General features: G+C 45.8%; 1 long non-coding RNA gene across 1 annotated transcript; it reads left to right on the top strand.

Moving 5' to 3' along the window:
* The first annotated feature begins 3,075 nt into the window (after positions 1 to 3,075).
* Positions 3,076 to 9,324, top strand: LOC142826483 (uncharacterized). The gene is made up of 2 exons (XR_012900648.1): positions 3,076 to 5,187; positions 5,678 to 9,324. It is a non-coding gene; the product is annotated as an uncharacterized LOC142826483 (long non-coding RNA).
* Positions 9,325 to 16,000: the final 6,676 nt, after the last annotated feature.

The raw sequence follows: 16,000 nt of genomic DNA, 5'->3' as shown, positions 1-16,000 counted from the left end.
CTGCCCCTGGGAGCCTCCTGCTTGTTGTGCAATGAGGGAAACAGGCAGGGGGGTATTGATGTCTCCCTCCCCGGTACGCTGTCTTCACAGAGTGAGGAGGGTGGGACCTCGGCAAAGGAGTGGGGCAGGGGTATTTGGGTTTGAAGTAGATCCTGGACTGACTTAAATTCAAAAAGTGATTTTGTGCTTTAAAAGGTTGGAGACCACTGTGCTAGAGGAACCCACTGGTCAACATGTTTGCATCCCTCTCTCTGCCTGACATACAACGGATGAGTCTGTTCCAGTCTCTTTAGTTTAATCTGAACAGACTTAAGTTTTCTGTTCTGGAGGTCCCCTAATTCCATTCCTAATGCATGCTAGCTGGCATGTCTTTTTTTGTGTTTAAAAAAAAAGTGCCTGTACTCCAGGGGAGAAATTGTTCAGCTCTGTCTGAAGGTGCCGGTACACTGCTAGCCGGCATATGGCTTGTTGCACCACTTTGTCTGTTATTTAATTACTTAGGGCTATAGAGGCACGTGGCCATTACAAGGTATGGTATAATTCCTGTATTTCCACTGTATGTAGAGATGCTGAGATGCCAGCAGTCTACGTTAAGATGAAAATGGGGTAGGAGCTGACCATGCAGGGAAGTATAGGAAGAGGAAAGGATGCAGCAGAGGTCAGTACAACAGTGTGGTCTTTGGGGAGGCAAATGCAATGTTGAGAGAGTATCAAATGAGTACTGGATGTTTAAAATGTATTAGTTGCTTTTTTTTCACAGTGAAAGGCTGTATCCTATAATTCTCCTGGAACCTGTAAGATTGGGAAACAGACATGGAGGAAAGGAAGTGAAAGTTTCATCTTTCATTGCCTATACTAGAGGATTGAACTGATGCACGGTGCTGGTCACCAATGGCTGAAATTGGGGAAAACTGACAAAGAGGACACAGAATTCTTGCAGGGACTGACCCTACTTCATGAAAACAAGTAGGGTTGCCAGATGGTTTCAAAAGAATACCGGACAAAAAATTGATACAAATTTGTCAAGCAAAAACACCCAAAACACTGGGGAAAATGTGTTGACTGAAAAAACCCACTGGGGAATAACCAGGGAGACCTGGGGGAGGGGGGGACAGAAATGCAGTTGTGGCCCCTTTAATTGCCATGTGTCCCGAGCAGGCTTCTGTTGGGTGCCAAGCCAGGCCTGGGAAAAGCAGAAAAACTTCCTGAATTAGAAAATACTGGACATTTATATGGCTGGTATTTTCTCAATTTGTTTACTGGACACAAAGTCCAAATACCGGACTGTCCAGTTCAATACTGAACACCTGGCAACCCTATCAGCAAGGGGATCCTAGGCACATGGATCCCCATGAAAGCAGGTACAGAATTGGATGTGGGAAAAGGATACAAAGGGGTTGTAGTAAAGTGGCCATAACAGGGTTAACTGGCTTATCCAGAGTATTATGGATACCCCCTTCCTTCCTCCTCTTAAGGGGGAGTTTTCCCTCCAGTCAGGGATGCAATTGAATAAAGCACCAAAAGGGATCATCCACACAGGCAGCTTGCTCTAAGCAAACCCCACCACCAGCCCAGTCACTCCAGCATATGAGTGAACCTTGTGAGCTACAGGAGGAGTAACAGTGCCAGCCTGGATGGTTGACCTCTGCCTGTAACACTGAAAAGTTAGTTGTGTGGGAGATCATCATCTAGGGCTGAGGAGAAGTCTTATGTCTTGTAGTGCTGTGGAATGCCTTTAAAATGAGTGGCTTTTCTAACAGCTCTTCCCTAGATAAGCAGGTTATCTAAGGCTGTTTCTGATTTTTTTTAAAAGGCCTTCCTCTGCCTCAATGACACACTTCATACATTTAAATTGCCACAATTAGGCTTCTGTGTTGACACCCTATTGAGATGGATGGGGCAGTTCACACTGCAGTGCTATTGTCTTGGGGCTTGATTACACTAGAGAGTCTTTATTTTGAGGTAGCTGATTAGTCATTGAGCTCCAGGTGGTAACAAGTTTCTAAAGGCTGGTCTCGACACCCTGCCCCTCCCAGCATAAAATAAAAAATAAAACCCCAGAACTGGAATTTGTTTCAAAGTGCTGATATTTTGTGTTTATCTTTGGCTTCTCTGCCAAAATTCAAATGTGTTTACAGCTAACTCACTAGAAAATTGTAGTGGAGACTAGAAGCTGCTGTTTCCCTCAGTGTAGTTGGGTAGGTCAATCCCAGGTGGGGGATAACCTTGATCAAGTACAGCAAAGTAAAAACTACCTGTTTTACTTCCAATAACAAGCTTGATGTTAAAACACATCTTGTGTTTTTGTTTTTAGTGATGATAAAAGCCTTAGGTTGTCGGTTAACTTGAAATAAAAACTGGAGTGTAGGAAAGCCTTCAGGTATTAGTGCTTCTGTTTACATTCCACAGTTTATTCTCACAACTAGAAAGGTTAGACACTTTCTTTTTAATTAAAGCTTAAATGGCGTAGTTAGAAGGAGGAATGTTAAAGATCTGCAGGAGAACCAAGAGGCTTAGTGAGAATACAAATTCCACACAAGCATTGCTGGTGGCTCTGCTCATTAAAATCGTGCTCAGATTTGGCACTGTGAGAAGAAAAAACAACTTCAAATATAACAGCTCATCAGTATACATAAACCAGCTAGAATTCCAGCTGCTACATGATACAAAGTGTTCTTGAGCAGAAAGGGCCACCACTTGAATACATAATGCATAATAAAGTGCCTGACATAAAATAATAAATCATGGCACTGATGCAGCAGTGCTGGGGCATTGTTTCTGAACCTGTATCCCTTTGTAAATGTTACCAGGGATGTGAATACTGATCCCAAGTAAACCATTCCAACGGGTTGGTTTGCACACATTTTTTTTTACAGTATTTCCTCATTTAACACTATAGATATGTTTCAGAAAATGATCGTGTTAAGTGAAAACGTGTTATGCGGGGTCAATTTTCCCATTGAAAATAATGGAAAAGGTGGGGGTTGCGTTTCAAGCAGTGGTGTCTGTTGGGACCGGGACATAAGCTTGGGGGAGAAAGGGGACTGGGTTACAGCAGGGAGGGGAGGTGTTTGGCTCTGGGGAAGGGAAGGGAAGGGGGATTGGGACTGGGTTGGGAGTATGCCCCTGTGATGGGTCTGCTGGGACCCGCACTGCGTCCGGCGAGGGGGCGTCGCTGGGGAATGGCGCAGCAAGCGGCGAACCCTCCGCCGCTTTGCAGGGAGGCGAGGGAAGCCCCGTGCAGCCACTGGCGACGGGCCAGCTGGGGAAATTGTGTTATTCCGGGGGCGGTTGTGTAATTCAAAAAAGTTCCCCCCCCCCAAAAAAATCATGCTATCGCAAAAACGTGTTAAGCGGGCACGTGTTAAATGAGGAATTACTGTATTCCATTTTAACTAAAATCATTTGAGGAACTTATATAGCTCATGTCAATGCAGTTTTAGCAGTATAAAGCTGATTATATCCAGATGTTAATTGATATAAGCACCTTTATATGGGTATATTTATTTTAATATATAAATTACCTATGTTACTAACAACACCTACAATTTATTTAAACTCCAAGAATTTTGAAAAACAATCTAAATTGCTTTATCACCATTTGTATTGTTTGTTTGCTTTAGTTCAGTGTAGACACTGCAAATCATCTTGACAGTTTCATTTCTAAGTTTCACTTTCTGATTCTCCTATTGTAAAACAACACAGATCTGTTGGTTTGTAGACACCATGGGGCTATTTCAAGTCAAACAACCCATATTTACATTTTAAAAAATGAGGTTAGATATAAAAGAACAGCAACAACCCATATTTATATTTTTGCTCTCAACTACCAGACTGTATCACTTTTTGAAAACATTCTGCTATCACAAATTGGGACACTTGACGATTAGATACAGATGAAAAACAATTGTCATCCGTGTTGCAAAGATACTGCTAATGTACGGTTAGGTTCAGCCTACACCATAAAATGAAATTGTTTACAGTTGTGTTTATAGCTGTTGCAGTATTGCCAACTCTTACAATTTCAGCATGCCTTTTATGACGGTGGTTTTCTCAAAGTCTGAGCTCTCTTGGTGTCCTGTTATTTCATGAGAATATGAGCTCTTGTTGAAAAAATGAAATACATTTACAGCCCTCTTGATTGTGGAAAGAAGCTTGAAAACGTGAACTGAATGGTGACAAGTCTCAGAGGAGTAGCCATGTTAGTCTGTATCCGCAAAAACAACAAGCAGGCCTGTGGCACCTTAAAGGCTAAGGGTATGTCTACACAGCAAAGTTATTTTGAAATAACAGCCATCTACACAAGCTAACTGCTATTTCAAAATTAATTCGAAATAGCGGAGGGTTTATTTCGAAATTGGTAAATCTCATTCCACGAGGAATAACACCAATTCTGAAATTGCTATTTCAAAATAAGCACTATGTAGATGCTTATTTCGAAATAGGGGGCCTCCAGCCCTTCTCAGGGTGCCCTGCTGGCCACTCTGGCCCCAACCAGGAAACTTCTCTCTTCCATCCCCTCCCTGGAGCTCTTAAAGGGGTAGACTCTGGCCGCAGTCTCTGTGCCAGCTCCAGGCCTGCCAGCCCAGAGACAGTCTTCGCTGCCCCTGACTTGTCCCAATATGAGCCAGCAAGCCTCTGGCAGTCAGCCCTCCACTGCTCCTCAGGCCCAGTCCCCCAGCTCCCAGGAGCCTGCCAGGGGCTGGAAAAGGTGGGTGCCTTCCTGGTCCAGGGTGGAGATCATGGACCTCATTGAGGTTTGGGGGGAATCCTCCAACGTCCAGGATCTCCTCACTAGACAGAGGAACGCGGCTGTCTACAGCCGGATGGCTGCCAGCCTGGCCACCAAAGGCCACATCTGAGCACAGGAGCAGGTTCAGATGAAAATCAAGGAGCTGCAGCAGGCGTATGCCAGGGCCACAGGGGGCAGCTCCCAAACAGGGGCAGACCCAGACCTCTGCCCCTATTTTGATGCCCTGGACCGCATCCTGGGGGGGCGGGATGGTCCGTGCCCCCCAGGTGGTCATCAACCCTGGCTCAGAAGCCCTGATCAAGGCACGGAGGAAAAGGAGGAGGAGGACTGGAAGCTGCAGGAGACCGGAGGGAGCGTGCCGTGCACCCAGGACCCCCGAGCCGTCCCAGTGGGCCTGTTGCTGGTGTTGTCTGAGGCCGGGGAGGCAATAACATGTGAGTGCCGTCACTGTCCACTTATGCAGGGGAGGGGAAGGGCGGAGGAAGACCAGGGAGTGCGTGCGTGGGCCTTGTTAACCACAGATCACACAGCAACCTGTGCACGCATGAGCACATGCTGTTCCACCCCGGGGCACATGGCCCCAGCTGGCTGCCACACAGGGGCCTTGGCCTGTTATCCACACGCGTGTGTGAAGACATATGACATGCGCCTGACCCCGGGGTGGGACACAGCAGGATGTCCTCCCTTCACAAGCCCCCTCTACACAGAGGCAGGACACATCCCCCCCCCCCACACCCACGCTATATACAATACAGGGGCATGGGTGCAGTCCCGGGGATAGCAGTACATCCCGAACATGGCCTGTGTGCAAGCACATCGGCTCTGATGGTGCGGAGACCTGCTGTCCTCACCTTGCAGAGGGGGGCTGGGCTTCATCGGCTGTGTCCCTAGGGTTAACTGACCACTTCTCTTGTTTCTCCACAGCCGCAGCAGCTGCAAGTGCAGGGGGCACCACCCCGCCTGGGACATCCTCCCGCACCCGGGCACTCAGCAGCCTGAGCCGTAACCAGGAGGAGTACTAGCAGCAGCACCTGGGGGCACTGGGAGCCCTGCACCACACCCGGGACTACTGGGTGCATGAAGACCTGCAGCCCCAGTGAGAGAGCTGGCGGGAGCTGCTTGCCCAGGGCCGTGCCATCTGTGACCACCTGCAGACCCTGGTGCAGAGCAGGCTGCCTCCTTCTGCTCCAGCCCCTGCTGCCTGCCCAGCTACCACTCCTCCTCCCACTCCTTCTCCCCCTCCTGCCTCTTCCTCCCCACCCCCCTGAGGATGCCAAGGCCCCCTCACCCACTGTGCTGGGAGACAGTTGACCCGGCAAAATCCCCAACCCTGAGCTTCTCCTCCCTCTCCCTCTTCTTTCCTCCCCCTTCCAGCTTCCTCCTCCAAGGTTTCTCCCTCCCCTCTCCTACCCGCTTACCTCTCCTCTCCTGCCTTCTTTCCCCAGTGTCAACTGAGTTTCATTCCCCACCCCACCCCAATTTTGTTCAATAAAGAGAGTTTGTTTTCATGATCATACATGTCCTTTATTGTACATCAGGAAGGGGGGTTAGGGAGGGGTAAGTGGAAGGATGTTGAGGGAGGAATGAGGCACAAGCCCCCAGTGGGGCACACCAGGGAGACTTAGTCCTCCTCTGGGTGGAAGCTCTCCCGCAGGGCCTCCCAGATACGGACAGCCCCCCGATGGACCTCCTGGCTGGCAGCTGAGCAGGGCTGAGTGTACAGGCTGGCTAAGTGGTTGGCCTCTGTCATCCAGCCTGGCAGGAAAGCCTCCCTCTTCCTCTCACACAAATTGTGCAGCACGCAGAATGCCGTCACCACATGTGGAATATTCCGCTCAGAGAGATCCAGGCGGGTGAGGAGGCATCTAAAACGGGCCTTCAGCTGGCCGAAGGCACTCTCCACTACAATGCGGGCCCTGCCAAGCTTGGCATTAAAGGCCTGTTGGGAGGGGCTGAGATGTCCGGTATAGGGCTTCATGAGCCAGGATTGTAGGAGACAGGCCACATCCCCCACCAGGCACATCTGTCCACGTCCCCGACCCTGATGTGGCGATTGGGGCAGAAAGTCCCAGTGTGCAGCCATTGGCATATTGAGGAGTTGCAGTACACCCATGGGTCGGTAGCTATTTGGTGTGGAGAGTTTCCTGAGGGCGGTGGCCATACACTTCTGGAGGGGAATGGCGGGTCTCATGTGTGTGTCTCATTGCTGCAGAGCAGGGGCGAGCCCCACACAGAGCTCGAGGAAGGTGTCCTTCTTCATCCTAAAGTTTTGGGTCCATTGTTGATCTCTCGAGCACTCCAGGACGATGTGGTCCCGTGTCCAGACGCCAGATGTGGCAGGGCATGCTTGCGTCCAGGAGCTGCAGCTGCTCCTCCACGTACCCCAGGAGGGTCCAAATGAGGGCCTGGGGGTTGGGCTGGAGCAGATGGTGAAAGGCAGCCTTCAGAAAGTGCTGCCAGGCTTGTAGCAACACATTCAAAAGAAGCACCAGAGTGCCCAGGGGCAGCTCCAGTTCCATGGTGCAGAGTGCTGTGCTCACTTCCAGACCCCAACTTCCAATGCAGTGATTGTATTGTGTATATGGATTCTCATGCAGCAGCATGCTCTGTCTTGCTTTGATGCCCTGATCCTGCACTGAAGTAAAGAGGAGTTTGGATGGAAAAGAAATACAAGGAACTGGTTCCATGTTCATAAGGAAGATGTAAAATTTCTTCCTGTGCTGTGGCAAGTTAAATCATAATAAAAACCTCAAACTCCACATTTTAAAAAGCAATTAAAGAATCCTTTTGATTTTTCCATTTTCTACAGACTACCTGTGTCAATAATATAGTCTGTTCATTAAGGGCCAAGAGAGTCCTCAGTGATTTTTGAAGTAACAAAAAGACAAATGGTCACTTGCATTAACTTCGCAAACAGGTAAAGGGCTGTAGCTTTCCTAACTGGTATCCCATGGTGCTGTAACTGAATATAACCTCAACAAGATACACTTTGCTTTCATTTCGGATGCAGTGGCATTTACTCTTTCACTGAAAAAGGCTCACTGCAGTGCTTTTATTATACTGCCTACAACCTAACCATTGTACGGCAGCTTCTGCTCTGTATTATATAGCTAGTACTGTAAAAGCCCTTTGACTAGGAAAGTAATAAGCTGTAAGACCAGGTATTATTCAGTGACTAATGGAATAGTATCCTTACAATCCTTGCTGCTTTCTCACAGTCAGAGCATCAGCTGAGGGCAGAGCCAACTTGTGAGAAATTTCTAGAAATGTGCTTTCTAACTTCCAGGTAGTGTGCAAGAAAGGGCCAAGAAGAATTACACATTTTGCTCTTCCAAACTATCTGTTACATCAAGCAGACTTGAAAACCAGCAAAACAAAACGTGACCACAAAATCCTTGAACTGCCTCTGAAGTGTGTTTTAAGTTGCAGAACTAAATAAGTCTGTGAAATCAATAGAAAAGACTGTCTTTTACAGAAAACATAGAAGTTGGAAATTAGTAAGATTCATTAGGTCACCCAGTCTGTCCCTCTCCTCACCAGTATCAGGCTGCTCCCTACAGTGTGTTTTCTAGTGTGTTCACCTTGATTTTAAATGTAGCAAGTGCTAGGGAATTATTCAACAGACTAGCACATTTTGCCATCAGAAAAATGACCGAACAGATCAAATCTAAATGGTCTATTTGTGGGACAATGGCCATTTGGCTTAAATTCACTTACAGGCTGGCATTTTTCTAGATAACTTTAAGCTAAGGTTTTTATTTATATGGTACTAGTCCAGCTGGAGTCCTGGAAGCCTCCTGTTTCTGCTGACCAAGAAAAAGGAAATAAAGAATATAAGTTAGTGCTGTGGTAGATGCAACAAACCATCTAGAAGCAGCACTAAAACAAAGGGCTTTTCTGTGATGGATGAACACTCAACATTAATTAGTTAGGAAGGCCCTGTGAAGAAGGAAAGTGCTATATAAATGTGAAGTCTTACATCATTCTTTTTGAAAAACAGTCTTTAGAGGAGAGAAAGGAATGACCATCTTTTGAAAATGTATCACAGAAAGAGATACCAAGAGCTCCATTTTTCATGTTAAATGCTAGTGTATAAAGCTTTGCACTTACATGATGTTTTACATTCAATGAGCTTAAAGCAGGCATGTCCAAAGTCCGGCCCGCGGGCCAATTGCGGCCCGTGTTCCGGTTTAATACGGCCCCACAGGTAATTTGGCAATATCTATCTTTTATGGCCCCCAACGAATCCATATGTATTGAGATGAATACATTGTAAAATCTCAGTTAATGTCAGTTGGTCTAAATCAGTTATAAATATATTTGGACACAACATGTATACTTGGTGTTATGTTCCTGTTCATATTTTTTGAACTTAAAAGTTGACAGACAACCTTTATTACCAATAATATGTAATGTACTTTACAATGTTCCTGACATATATTTCAGCTTCCTGGATCTTTTTTTCATCTGGCCTTCAGATATGAAAGGCAGTGATTTAACACCTGTTTAAATTTGTCATCCATGTGACGAAATGAAAAGTATGCCGTTTGCAATAAACTTTGCATAAAATAGTTAATTTGCATTTAATTTTAATGGTTCAAAGAATGTCAGGCAAAATGGTCGGCCCTCACGCATGTTCACTTCATCAAATCTGGCCCTCTTTGAAAAAAGTTTGGACACCCCTGGCTTAAAGGGACACTGTCACCCAATGTAAGAGCAATACACTGTATCTTATAGTAGCATTAACCTGTGCCTAAATAGGAAATATTAAAGTATCTGACTCTGCGAACCCAGCTAGCTAACTGATCAAGGGACCTGTAACATTCAGATAATTTTCTGTCTTTGGCTACACTATAAGTGAGGGGCGTACTCCTGCTAGCCCAAGTATAAAGAGCAGTGTAGCCACTGTAGGGCAGTGCAGTGGCAGTGGGGGCACAACTGAACTGTACTGAGGACGTACCCATTTGTTTCAGGCAAGTTGTTACTTAACACGGCTCAGCGGTTCCTGCACTGGCACTATCAGTGCCACTTTTGCGGACGGCTATTTATACTCATGCTGGCACACATCAAACTAGTGTTCGTATGAGTTCATGAGCAGAGGAATCACATCCCTGGCTTGTAGTGTAAACATAACCTTAGGGTGACCAAAGTGTGAAAAATCAGAATAGGATTATCATAGGTGCCTCTATAAGGAAAAGTTCTAAATATCAGGACTGTCCCTATAAAATGCCCTACTTCATGTACTCTATCCTATTCATCAGTGATGTTTCACAGCATGATGCATTGCTGTACTTCCCTGAGTGCCTTTGCTCTGCTTGTATATTCTGTTGATCCTGCTGTACATACCAATATACTTCAGAAAGGTGCTGTTCTGTGCAGTCTTTCCCACACAGATCTGCAACACCTTCATCCATCCCTGCATTTCCTCAGTTATCTCAGTCCATGGCTTTTCCTCACCAGACTCTGACATATCTACTGTGGTTCAAAGAAATGTTAATCTCTTACAGGTCACCTGTAAACTCATTTCACTGGTGAGATAATGTAGTCTTGATCAGAAAATAGTAGTGGGGGTGGGGAGAGATGATTGGAGGGGATGGTTTCCTCAGAAAATTCTGACTTTTCATTACATTTCAAAAAGCTAAATATTTCAGTCAAAACTAAAAATATTTTATTTGGAAAGGCTCCTGAGTGCCTCATGGGAATAGAGTTGCCAGATGGTTTAACCAAAAATACCGAACATTCTCTCCCTCCCCTCCCCCCCAAAAAAAAGAACCATTGGGAAAAAAATTCTGTTGAGGAAAAAAAGGGGGAGACCCAGAGAGCAGTTATTAAGCAATAAATAAAATAAAAAATAAACAAACAGCATGGCCCCTTTAAGAATAGGCTTTTTTGCCAGTGGCCATTTTGTTTTTCTGATCCAGCCATAAGACAAACCCCTGCGGAACCAGGTAAGCAGGTGGGAGGGCGACCGGGGGAACTGGCAGGGGACCGGGAGGGGTGAGGCCTGAGCCCGGTTGCTGAGTCTGTCGTAGGGTTGCCAGGTGTCCAGTATTTTCACTTCCTGGAAGGGAAAAAAATTAGAAAATACCGGACATTTTAGGTGTCCGGTATTTTCTGAATTTTTTTTACCAGACAGGAGGTGAAAATACCAGACCGTCCAGGTCAATACCGGACACTTGGCAACCCTACATCGAATTATAGTTTGGGCATCTAATTCGCCCATTCTCCTCAATAGGCCAGACTCTCTAACTGGACTGCATCTCCCATGGGGCACCATGGTCTCCCACCATCCGTCATAGAAATCCTGGGCCATTGTTCATCAAGGAAGAGGCAGTCTGGGCCATGATCCCCAGGCACACATGATGTTGGGGGGAATGAGGCACCTGAACTGCAACTCTCATGAGGTGTGCAGCAGCATAACCAAAATGAAAAATTTTCATGTTTTTAAATAAATATTTGAAATGTTCTGCAGAAAACTGACATTGTTCATTTCACTTTTCAAAAAAATTAATTGGAAACCCAATTTCCCATTTAAAAAAGTTTTGATGAAAAACTTTTGATGCACCCTAAAACTAATGTACTTTTGAACCTGCTAAAATCCTACTTCAATCACTGCACATTTTGACCTCCCCACTCAGTAATGACTTCTTAGAATATATTAAAATATTTACTGCAGTGGCTGAAATTACTTATATGGCATAAATATGGCTGCACCTTCAAATTCCTAAATTTTTCATGTTATATCTAAACAGCACAAGTTCACCACAGACTGAATCCTCTCTTAAACAGACAATGGTTCATAATGGCATGGAGACTGGGAAGTCATTCCTGTAGGGGCTAAAGGATCAGCTGTCACAAAAGTTTATAGAAAAGACAGTAACAGGTAAGTGACCTCTTTCTTGCATCTGGGTCCAATCATTCCTAACAGCTGGGAAGTGGGCAGGAGTTAAGTGAAGAATGTCAGAAGACAGAGAACTAGAATTATGAGGTTACCTCAGGCTATGTTTAGACTGCATCCCTCTGTCGACAGAGGGATGCAAATCAAGCACAATGAAATTGCTAATGAAGCAGGGATTTAAATATCCTGTGCCTTATTAGCATAAACATGGTCGCCGCTTTTTTCAAAATGGATTTTTTTTCGGAACCCCCCCCAAAAACCGGCAGTCTAGACGCGGATCTGTCAAAAATAAAGCCTTTCCAGATCCAAGTTTACAGGATCTGTCAAAAAAGGCTTTATTTTCGACAGATCCACATCTAGACTGCCTGTTTGTTTTTAAAGTCCATTTCGAAAAAAAGTGGCAGCCATGTTTATGCTAATGAAGCACGGGTTTTTTAAATCCCTGCTTCATTAGCAATTTCAATGTGCCTAATCTACATCTCTCTGTCGACAGAGAGGTATAGTCTAGACTCACCCTCTGTGTGGTGAGTCTATTGTCTAAGGATGCTGCTGCACATGGAGGCTAGTGGGTCCAGTTTAAAATGCCTTGTGACTGCAGCCAGCTTTGCGGCTCTTCATAGCTGAGATTGAGAACCTGTTTTCACTGGGTGAATTAGTATCAAAATCGACATTGCACTCCATCCTAGAAGTGAGGTACCTGGAGCTTGCACTGATGTGGTTTGAAATCAGGCTGAGCTAATCCATGGCAGTGCAGCTGCACTGGGGGGAGAGGGTGCAGATGTGTCTCAATACTGGCACAAATGTAATGCCGACAGGCAGAACCAAACCTGGGACTTCTGGAGCTTAGTGCATAAGCCTCTCCAACTTGAGCTAAAAGCCAAATAGCTCTCAGCTAAGTCCATAGAGCAGGGGCGGGGAACCTTTTTAGGATTGAGGGCAGCCGACCCACAGAAAAGTCAGTCAGGGACCGCATACAAGTGAAGCCACAAAAAAATCCCCCCCAGAAAACCTAACCTCACAACCTTCACCGAGAAAGAGAAAAGACACTTCCCATTTTCCCATAGGGCGGCTCAGACTAGTTGATTTTGTGGGCTCTAGCCCCATGGTGGCAGGCGGGGGCTGGAGCCAATGTTCCCTCTAAGCTGGGCAGCAGCACAGCTTCACAGGTGATTAACCAGCCCTGTCAAGTCTGAGGCTCAGGGTTCCTTGCTCTGAGTTGACTGACTGGGCGGGGCTGTGAAGCTGTGCTGCTGCGCAGCTTAGAGGGTACACTGGTTGGAGTGCCAGCATGGGCTCCCCAATGCCGAAAGGGAGCCCTGAACCTCTGGTGCCAGATCCAAATGAGCCAGAGGCCGCATCCAGCCCCCGGGCCTGAGGCTCTCCTACAGGGTTGCCAGGGATCAGGTATTGAACTGGACAGTCTGTTATTTTCACCTCCTGTCCGGTAAAAAATTCAGAAAATACTGGACACCTAATATGTCCGGTACTTTCTGATTTTTTCCCAGCCAGGAGGCAAAAATCCTGGACTGGCCAGCTTAATATGGAGACAGCCTGGCAACCTTAGTACTTTCCGGGGAGCTGTGGGGCCCGGGGCAGGAGGCAAGATGGCGGGTGGCTGCCGGCAGCCTGTTAGGGCCAAAAAGCCTCACCCCACGATTATTAAAGGAGCCACGGTGGTGGTGGGTTTGGGGAGTGTTTTTGTTCAGTATTTTCTCTGAAACCATCTGGCAACCCTATTCTTCTACCATAGGGCAACTTATTCTCCTTCTCTCTTAAGTGCCACAACATGGAACAGTACACTACTCCCAGCAACCGTGTGGATTACACAGAACTTTCAGCACAGGCCAGCCTTAAGATTATGCTACCATTTTCTTTCTTTTGTTACTTTGGCCAGTATGATGTGAATCCTTGTCCTGAGATCTATGCAAACACCAATTACAGTGCAACTCAGTGAGCCAAGAACCACTGTCTGTCATGTGTTCAGATAACACAGTTTCTTTGGATGGGTGTAGTATTGCTCCTCCACTGTCACTAATTTGAAGTCCAGTCATGTGCAGTTTTTCAGTACCTCTTTTCCTAGATCCCAACTGCAGTGACAGCAAGTCTTGACAAGTGACTGCAGGACCAGAATCAAACATTGAGCCGCACACATTAATCTGTTCGTTTCCTCCAACTTGCTGATGCTTTCTGAAAACCTTCATTTAGTATCTGTACAAAGCTGGAACCTAAGAGCCCTGAGCAGCCTGGAGTGGAAACATTCCACATCCCAGATGCTGTGGCCATTGTAGATAATCCATCTTTCCTGCTTGAGCTGTTCCTCCTTGGGATTAGGAATGGCAATTCTGCCTTTTAGCTAGGAGGCCAACCTTGTTTTGCTTAGGAGAAGGAACAGGCCTTTTGTTTCTTCTGCTCCATGAGACTGAGCCCAGCCACCTGACTTACAGCGCTCAGGTCGAGTCAAAGCACTGTGCTACATGCAGGATAGACAGCAAGGCTGAATCAGGCAAAAAGGGGATAGTTCACAATTAGAAAAAAAGAAGATGAAACTTTGAAAGGGTATGATTTTCCATCTGCCTTTGTAGACAGCACAACATTCTGGAACAGGAGGTAGATGCATGGGCCTTGAAAACATCCCTGTGCCAGTAATTGACAGCTCTAGCTGCCGTACATGAAGCTACCTGCTTCCTTTTGCACAGCATCGCTGACCCCAAATTGGGAGATTGGTAAGGCACACATTGTTCTTTGCATATAATAATTGTGCTGTGTGTACTCTCATGCAGCTGAAAGCTTTACGACATGTGTTAATTTTGTATTAAGGCAAACAGGGAAAAACATATGTGCACATGTAATTCAAATCTTGACCAGCTCATCTTATATAACGTACAGGAATCGATTTATTTAGGAATGGGACAGGTGAGGAAAGAGGCAAGGGACTTTTGGTCTCTGATCAAGGACAGGAAACTGATTTGAAAATGCCCCGAAGAAAAATTTTGTGAGGCAAAAAAATAGGACAAAACTTTCAACGCTGGGTTCCTAAGGTAAGAGGCCCTTATCCATTTTTAGGCCACTGATTACAAATAGTTTAACATTCGTGGAAGTCAATGCAAGCAACAGTGTGACTTAGTGGAGAGGGTCCTGGACTGATATGTGGGAGACCTGGACTCTGCCACTGTCCTGCTGGGAGACCTTGGGGAAATCTCTTTGCTGCTCTGTGCCTCAGTTTCCTCAGCTGTAAAATGGGAGCAGTGATACTGTGACCTCCTTTGTAAAGTGTTTTAGAATCTACAAGTCATCCATGTTATGTAAGAGCGAGGTGCTATTATTGGTAGAGACAAGCATTATCAGCTGTGTGAGGCTAAGCAAGTCACCTTCACTTTGCTGTACCTCTGTTCCTCCTCCTGCTAATTATCTGTCTTGCCTGTTTGGAGTGTAACCTCCTCTTGGCAGGTACTTTCCCTTCACATTTGTTTGTATAGTCAGTGCACAATGGGGCCCTGAGCTCTAGGTGCTACTCTGTGTAATACAAGTAACAGTCACATGATGTGCTTAGCAGCTTTGAAAAATCAGGCCACTTTTATGTAGTGGCTAATAGTAGATGTAGGAGCTGAAAATTGTCCCTAACCTATTAAAATAGCTGGGGGTTGTTGGTTTTTTGGATAGCAGATTTTTCAAAGGCATGCAAATGGCCACTGACTTTCTGTAGTAGCTGAACACCTCACTCTCCCTTGTGCCTTTGAAAATCTGTTGCTTACTGGATAACACTGTACATTGACAGAGCACAGGTAGGGCTTGTCTACACTGGGGAGTTATTTTGAAATAACAGGCAGAGCGTCCAACTACCACGCTTGTTATTTTGAAATAACAACAACTGCTTTCCTTGGGGAATAAGCTTACTTTGAAATAGTTACTTTGGGAGTTATTATTTCCAAATAACTTATTTTGAAATAATCTCATAGTGTAGACATAGCTGTAGCGAGTGTAGCAGCACTGCTCTGGATAGGAATATAAAGGGTCTAGGAAAGACAGCAAAAAGAAATATACTCCTAGTATTATTCCATCCATATGTCCAGGCAAAGATAATTTACTTGCAGTCTCCAACCATGGCTATGTCTACACTGGCGAGATCTTGTGCCAGAGCTATGCAAATGAGGCTAAGCGGGGAAGATCGCTGAGCCTCATTTGCATATCTAATGAGCCGCCATTTTTGCAGAAGAGGCTCTTGCGCAAGAAGGAGCTGTCTACACTGCCCCTTCTTGCACAAGAAAAACCCTCTTGCGCAATGCCGTTCTTCCTGAAAAGTAATAGGTGTAACGGCATTGCGCAAGAGGGTTTTTCTTGCACAAGAAGGG

This window comes from Pelodiscus sinensis, chromosome 1 (assembly GCF_049634645.1).
Source record: "Pelodiscus sinensis isolate JC-2024 chromosome 1, ASM4963464v1, whole genome shotgun sequence".
Taxonomy (NCBI): Eukaryota; Metazoa; Chordata; order Testudines; family Trionychidae; genus Pelodiscus; species Pelodiscus sinensis.
Note: the sequence above shows the minus strand (reverse complement) of the source record. Positions and strands in the feature narration are given on the sequence as shown.